This window comes from Cibotium barometz, chromosome 18, assembly GCF_041138505.1.
Source record: "Cibotium barometz isolate CiBa-2024 chromosome 18, ASM4113850v1, whole genome shotgun sequence".
Lineage (NCBI taxonomy): Eukaryota > Viridiplantae > Streptophyta > Polypodiopsida > Cyatheales > Cibotiaceae > Cibotium > Cibotium barometz.
In genome coordinates, this window is record NC_141063.1 from 56,960,567 (window position 1) to 56,969,383 (window position 8,817).

Here is an 8,817-nt window from a genome sequence, read left to right on the forward strand (position 1 = left end):
GAGTGACTAAAGTACTTGCCAATTCACTTTGTGTACCCACTTCTTCATTGTTGAGTTGTTCTTCCATCCAATGCAGAGCCGTATCACTATCACCATCACCATCATAGTATGTGCTGTCTTCAATATTGTGAAGTTGTGCCACTTGAGTAGGACGAAAGGTACACTTGTCGGCTCGATGTCCCACTCAATGACACTTGAAAGGGCGAGAAGTGGGTGCATTACGACTAGAATTGGGTTTGGGGTGTACATTTATTGGGTTGGTAGTATTAAAATTGTTCTTTACATTTGAAATGAAAAAAGTGTGTGCATTGCTACTACCATTACCAAAATTACCATTATTACCATTCTATGGACGCCATTGTTCTTTACATTTGAATTGAAAAAAGTGTGTGCATTGCTACTACCATTACCAAAATTACCATTATTACCATTTTATGGACGCCATTGTTGTGATGAAGGAGATTGATAAAATTGAGGGCGTCGAAAAGAAGATCTGAAACCTTGATTTTGCATGAAAGAAGATTGTCGATTGGGTGGAGAAGCATACTGACCTGCGAGGTAATTGACGAGGCAAACATTTCTTGCGCTCGGAATCATGAGCAAGAGAGATTGCATCATCAAGAGAAGTATGCTTGAACATGTTCACATCCGCTTGAATAGTTGTCTCAAAACCATCTTCATACTTTTGTTGGAGTGACTCTTTAGGAACATCCTCGAGCATACGAAGCATAAGAAGTGATTGCCAAAATCTCTCCGTGTATTGAGAAACTGTATCACGATCTGTCATGCGGAGAAGATCCCATGCTTGACGAGTGTTAAGGTGGAATTGTGGAGGAAGAAAAGCAGACTTGAATTTGTCTTGGAATTGATCCCAAGAGAGAGGCTTAGTAGGACCCATGAAAAGTGCATTCCACCACAAAGAAGCTTGATCACTCAAATGATTAGTAGCACACTTTATTTTATCTTCCTCAAAGAATCGTTCACCAGCAAAATAATCATCAAATTGAGTCAACCAATAAAGAACTAGACGACCATCTTTTTTACCATCAATTTGGAGAACGTGAATGCGTTGACAACTAATCTTGGAGTCCTTGTGAGTCCGTTGGAGAGTTCGAAAACGCATTTGAGAATCTTGCTCAAGCGATCATCTTTGGGAGCCATGACATCAGGAGATTCTTCATGAACGTGCTGGCGTTTGCGTTGTTCTTGAAGTTGCATCTCGAGTAGAAGAATGCGCTCCTCCAAAGTAGGAGCGGGAAGAGGTGACACATTCAAAATGGTTGGTGGTTGAGTGCCATCATCAGAATCCATGGCTATAGATGCTTGGTAGAAATCGGGGATGTAGCGGAAACAAGGATTGGAAAACCCCTTTAAAAGATATATATATATATATATTGGTTGTTTTTTTAAAAATACTTCTTCTTCTTCTCTTTCCCGCTTCTCTTCTCTCTCTCTCCTTCTTCTTCTCTTTCCCTCTTCTATATTCTCTCTACTTCTTCTCTCTCCTTGTCTTTCTTCTTCTCTTCTCTTCTCTTTTGCTCTCCTTCTGCTTCTTCTCTTCTCATGGCTCACTAGAAAATGCCACGTAGCCCCCCTAGTAATCCCACATAGTGTTGGATAAGGGAAACGAGTTAGGTATAATGGGAAGAAGAGAATACTATTTGCCTTTGTCTCTTAGGAGACACCCACACGTTAAAGATTGTGGGGAGGTGAGGTCGCCGGTGCGCTACCCGTTCATCAATGATGTTGTCATCCGTCACTTGTGTTGTTGCCGATGCTTGTTGCCATTGCTGGTTGTACTAGATGCCCCTTATGCTTGCCTGTCTGCTGGCGGTCGCGGTAGCTGGTGTGTTTGCCACATAGTGATCGGTACGTGTGTTAACTGGTGACCGGTGCGTTGTCCACTATAGCAGTGTGCACTGTAGACAAGGAGATAGGCGGTGCTCTGACAACTGGTGTCACCTTGGGGTTTCGTGCCGGTGTCTCTCACCTTCACACAAAGGATAGCAATCCTGGGCCGTTTGAGTGCCCAATACACAATTTTTTTTATATCACAAGAAAAGTACGATGGCACAATTCTCTGTGATCTTGGCTCTCTGGCTCTGATACCAATGTTGGAAGGTCACAGTGTGTGTGTTTGCCGATGATCGGTGGGCTGTCCCCGCTGTAGTAGCAGTGTGCACTGTAGACAAGGAGGCAGGCGTAGTGCTCTGACAACTAGTGTTACCTTGGGGTTTCGTGCCGGCGTCTCTCACCTTCACGCAAAGGATAGCAATCGTGGGCCGTCTGAGTGCCCAATACACAACTTTTTTTTTCTATGACAAGAAAAGTACGACAACACAATTCTCTGTGATCCCTGGTTCTTTGGCTCTGATACCAATATTGAAAGCTCACGATTGACCCTCTATTAAAAATCAACTTGAAAGAAATACTCAAGCTCAAAATAGAAGAGAGCTTTGCACATGACACAAGAATGGGTTAAATCTCCCCCACCGTGAGAGTGGCTCATGTCCTCTTCATGGTGTATTTAAATATATTTCTTTGTACAAAACAAGAGCCAAAAATACATGTAGCCAAAAATATGGATCTCCACATTGGGCTTGTATAAGCCTAAATACAAGAATGTGAACACTCTAAGGTTTACTCATGAAATAGAACTAATGTATATCAAAATGTTGCACACTAATGTACACATAAAATATCACTGCCATTGTCGAATAAATAATCGCCACGCATCATGCGTCAACAATAGATTTTCGTCGAAGCAAGCCCAATGGATCCATGCACATCCCGCACACTAACCCTGCCACCACTGATCTACACTGACATTCACAATATAAGCTCAAAATATGTGACAAGTTAGAGGTGATCAGTCTCGCTTGCACATAAAATAAATATTCATCGAATAAATCCATAAATTCCAAATAATGCAAATAATTCCAACATTGTGTGCATTACTACAACCCTATTTCCAACACTGTTGCTTGAGCATCATCCAAGGTCAGTAGTGCTTGCTCCTTTCTATATCCTTCGGCCTACACCACAAGCTATTTTCTGTTGTCTAAACATCTTATGCATGTTTGCAAGAAATAAAGGTGCCTTCAGACACATCAGTACACAAGTTTAGCATCCACATTGATAGACAACTAAATCTACATAAGCAGGAACCTCAATTTCTAGGTATTATTGCTAACATTTAAGATTAGGCTGGTGTGTTTTCACCTCATCACATGACATAGCCGAGTGTCTGTTTGAGTTGTTGACCAAGGCCACACCTTTTGCATTCTTCAAAACAAACCCCCCATGAGAGTGATGATGTGAACAAGGGGTGAGCAGGCACTAGAAGTATAGAGATGTGCCAAGCTCTTTGGACTGTGGAGCCTAGACTAGTCGCGCCAAATGGAAGTAAGTTTAAAGCTTTACAAAAAGCTTCAAACTTCTCTCGTGGGAGAGGCTCATGGGAGAGGCTTTGCGAACAAATCTGCCAAGTTATCTTGTGTTGGCACATAAGCCAAGCAGATTTCCCCTCTCCAGAGCATCTCTCTCTGACATAATGATAGTGCACCTCAATGTGCTTTGTGCGAGCATCTCTCTCTGACATAATGATAGTGCACCTCAATGTGCTTTGTGCGAGCATGAAAAATTGGATTCCTCACAACTGCCATAGCGCTCTAATTGTCAGTGAAGATGGTAGTGGCTGAGGACTCGCCAATACCCAAATCAGTAATAAGGCACCTAGAGCCAAACACTGTACTTAGCTTCACAACTAGAAATGGCCATATATATACATGAATCACCACGGCGAAAACAAAAACCACTCATGGACACTCGTGTATCATAACATCCATCCTAGTTTGAGTCTATAAATGCATGTAGTTGTGATTTACCCCCTTGGGATAAATAACCCAAAGTGCTTAGTGCACTTTAGGTAATGAAACACCCGTTTGACAGATTATCAATGTTTGTGCTTAGGCTATGAATAAATATGCTCAATATGGAGACCACATACTGAATGTCAAGCCCAGTGTGACACAAAAAGTTAAGGCATCCAATAACGTCTTGATATAAGCCAGCATCAAAAGAGCCACCTACATCTTCAAGAGTTAGTCGTAAACCTAGCTCCATAGGTTTACAGTCTTCAAGATTGAACCTCTTCAACAATGTATCTATGTATTTCCTCTACAACATAACAATGCCATCATTATGTTGCCAAAACTCAATGCCCAAATAATAGTGCAACGGTCCAAGATCTGACATCTCAAAAGACTTCTCTAAATTAGCTATAATAGCCAAAATATGATCATCATTAGGACCTGCGAGTAGCATGTCATCAATGTATAACACGATGACCAATAAAACATCCTTAGTCCACTTAATATAGAGGGTATTGTGAGTTGGGATGTTGCAGAAACCCTGTGTAACCAAGTATGCATGTATCTTTTCATACCATGCTTTGGGACCATATAAAGCTTTCTTCAATCTGCATTCTTTTTTATTCTTGACTTTTTTGAACAAAACCATGAAGCTGAGATACATATACCTCCGCATGCAAATCTCCATTTAAGAAAGTAGTTTTGATATTGAACTTATGTACATTCCAACCTTTATGTGTTGCAAATGTAATGATAGTCCATGGTGGCTATTATAAGCCAAGCAAGGGCTAAAGGTCAGGTGAACATGATCAGAGAAGAGAACTTAAGGATCATAAGAGAAGTATAGGCCAGGGGGCAGACAAGGATAAAATGGAGCTGGTCAAGGCAGAAGTCTAGCTGGCGGTTCTGGACGCTAAAGAGTTCCCCGAGGTCTATAAGCTGGAGGTAGAGAAAATGGAGCAATGGGAGAACCATGCCATAGAAGACTTAAAGGAGGTGTGGGGATAATATTTGAGAAAGTTGACAGTGTCCATGCAAGCCCCCACACCTACCTGCAAACAAATAGCTCCCCTCCAAACTCAAGACAGGAATCCGGACGGAGGGATCAGAAATCTGGATTCTATAGAGCCAACAAGAATGCAGCTAAACAGGAGCAGTGGCGGCCGCCAGAGACAACCAAAGGGGAAAAAGAGTTATAGTCACAAATTGAGCAGCTAAAAGCAGAGGTGGAGGCTTGGAAAAATCGCTTCACACTCTTAAAGGGGAGCGGCAAGATACCCGCAAAGCACTCGGAGGGGAAGGGGAAGGAGCTGGTAATCTACAAAGAAACATCTATGAACATAATCCCCGATGATGAGCTGCAAGAGCATGCATGGGCGGCCACTAAAAAGCTAGAAGAAAGGGCCAGTGACGAAGCAGCCCTAAAGGCCCAAATTAAGGAATACAAAGGCCTAGTGGAGAAATATAAGGAACATCAAAGACAAGATGGGGAGACAATCAAAGCCCTAAAAAAGGAAGCAAGAACAATTGCAACAAGGGTAACAAGGGCAAAAGGGGGTAAAATGATGGTTAATGAGCTAAATGTCACTCTGACAACAGTGCATGCCGATCTAAGGAAGAGACAGGAGCAATTGGATGACTTGAGAAAAGCGCATGCAAAAGAAGTGAAGACATATAAGGTCGAGCTCAGGAGAAGAAATGAGCAAGTAGAAGTCATGAGAAAGGCTCATGCCACGGAAGTACATAACAAAGAAAAGATGATCGAAGACTTCCAGGAGTGGGCGAAAAGAGAGAAAGCAGAAAAGAAAGAAATGTAGCAAAGGCTCGGAGAAGAGAAGAAGCAAGGAAGCACGGAGTTCTGTAAGGAGACGACCCTCAAACACATGAGTTTGATCTAGGTGGCTAAACAAGTGGGGGCCGTACAACCGTCCAATTGGAATGAAATCTCATGTTTCATGAACCAGTTGGATGAGAGTATGGAGAAATAAGGCCAGTGCAGCTCGTAGGCAGGGGAGTTAGCACATAGGAGAAGCCCCTTATACGGATTCGGGGTTGCTCGGGGAAGTGGTGGAATCTCATGACTCGCAGACTTGGGTGAGAAGGCAACAACTCATGCACCGAGCAGGACTGCGAGTGCCCCTTGCCAACGGAGTCTCATAGCATAAAGAGAAAGAACAAGACTCAATTTTGAATTAACAGACAATATTCGAGAATGCTGCCATCCTCCCATAGCTAACACAGCCACATGCTTTTGCTGTGGGGATGGCCATTGAGGTAATGGAAAGGACTAGGAAGAAGTACCCCTATGCCAAGCCCTAGGAAGAAAGGGTGGATGAAAGGACGGGGGTCGGCCATGCAGAAGTGAGTAGCAGGAAGAGGGCTTACAAGCCTAGGTATGCCCAGGACAAACCAATTAAATTTGTCTCTCGGAGCCTTGCCATAGAAGAAGGACCAAAAGAAGGGGTTGGAATAGGCCTTAGGAATCAGATCTTGATTCCGGAAACGAAGTTTTGAATTTTCAAAGGATGGAAGTAGCCTGGAGGACAATAAGAGGATATCATGTAGACTTCGCTGCTAATGCAGCATCCACCGTGATCGCCAGGTGTTGGGAGTCATCCAACCACAGCTGGCACCCAACCTTTGCCGCTTTGTGTATCCGTTGAGCAACAACTTTCTTGTAACAACCTTGTAACCGAATCTTGCCAACGAGTAATACCTAGGCATATGTAAAAGGGAAAAAAGGAACACTATTGAGAGATGCAAGACAGAGAGAGAAAGAGTAGGGAGTGTCAATTGTGGAATAGTGCATTGTACTTTAAACTAAGTCTTGACTCATTATTGGTGTAGTTCTTCATACTGAGTAATCCTTTCTGGTTTCTACGTTGCATCAATGTTTTCTATTTAACCATGTCTTCTAATTGGAGTCCAAGTATAAGGTCATTCCTATCCGGAAGTAACTCTTATCTAGAAATAGAATCAGGAGCTACACCCAGGATCTCAGTAGATGTAGGAGCTAACCTTTGCACACTATCGCAACTAAGTCCCTTAGCATAGGCAGATCGGTGGCGCAACGCACTAGCATCGACTTATTGTATTAAGCACAATTGTATTAGTCATGTCTCATCCGAAGCCAACTAGGTGGTTTGGAACCATACACCGACATGGAGCAAGCTCTTTAAGAGCATTACAATGATGACATGGAGCAAGCTCTTTAAGAGCATTACAATGATGACATCATCTTCTATTCCAATCTTAAACCCTACTAGTATATTCATGTAGTTGAGATGAGTTGGGAGTGACTCACTCGGGCTCATTTTTAGCTCGAAAAACTCGATAATAGGTTGATTTTAGAGTTTTTTGATTGTGCCCCAAACAAACTATCAAGTGTGCCTCATGAGATCACTAAGGCCCAATGCAATAATAGCACGAGCTTTCTCATCCTTACTAATCCATGTGGGCTTTCCATCTTTCCATGGTGGTAGGCATTTTCTCTTTCCCATTGGCTACTCCCCCTTCCTCATTAAGGTGAACATTATCTTAGTTTACCAAGTATGAAAACTATAGCCCTCAAATTTGTCAAGCTTAAATGTATTGGCCATGGCTTGACCATGTTGGGAATCACAGTGTCTTGAATAAAGCGATTGGGCACATGATTTAGGCATGGTGCTACCCTAAGAAAATGTAATCACATGGCATGGATATAAAAATGAGAGTTGTGTACTTTCATTAATTGTGTACTTCTATTAAATGTTTGCCTTTAAATAGGCATGAGTACATGGTAATTAAGCTAATGACATCATGGATATAAAAATGAGAGTTGTGTACTTCCATTAAATGTGTGCCTTTAAATTAAGCTAATGACATCATGGATATAAAAATGAGAGTTGTGTACTTCCATTAAATGTGTGCCTTTAAATAGGCATGAGTACATGGGATTAAATAACTGTCAATCCCATCCTTGAAGATCTCCTCTCTACTGTTGCTTCATGAGTTTCTATTTTGCCGAAGTGGAGGGCTAATATGACTGTGTTACAGCTTGCCAAGATATGCTTTTGACCTTAGAACCATATGCCCTTAGTCCCAATGTCACATACATGAATATTTTGGTGTATATTTCAACAACAAGCACGTGTGGATTGTTAGTTGAAATATGGGATGTATTGATGGGGGTAGGTAGACTTTACTCTTGAACATGCAATCTTGACATTGCAGTGCCCAAGAAGGATCCATATGTGGAAGCTACATAGAAGTTATTAGTAGTTCTTTATGGGCAAAGTCTCACCATGGATGGTGGCACCAACTATGACCATAGACCGAATGTAGATCTACGCTATCATGGCCACCCCACAACTTGAGGCCTTTATAGTTGCACTATGAGGCATGTCTCTACAAAGTTCATTATTGTGTGTTCACCTGCTGCTAACCTTACATCCACATTGTTACTAGTTCTAATAGCCATCCAAAAGCTCCCTTCATGGGAGAACATAGGTATGAAACACAACCATCCTTGTAATTTGGTCTTTGCAATATGCTTTACTTTTCTCTATCATTGTTTAAGCTATTTTAGAAAAAGATCCTACATTTTGTGAGTGTTCTAAGTTCACACTACCATTGTAGGTTAGCTTACAACTTCACTTTGACCTCTTAAATCAACATTAGGTCTAATGGAGCATAACACCAAACTCTTAAAGAATATAAGAGTAGACCCTTACAAGGCAATGAGTGCCATGATGAATAGAGACATTATTTTATAAAGTTTTCATTCTGTTAAAGAGTTTTTACACACATGCGCATGTGCGTGCACACACACACACACACCTATGATGTCTCCACCCACCCACACACACACACACACCTATGATGTCTCCACCCCAAGATGATACATGGCTAGTACACACATTGAGAAGTTATAATGTTCAGGTTGTGGTGTTTTTTTTCGCTTGAT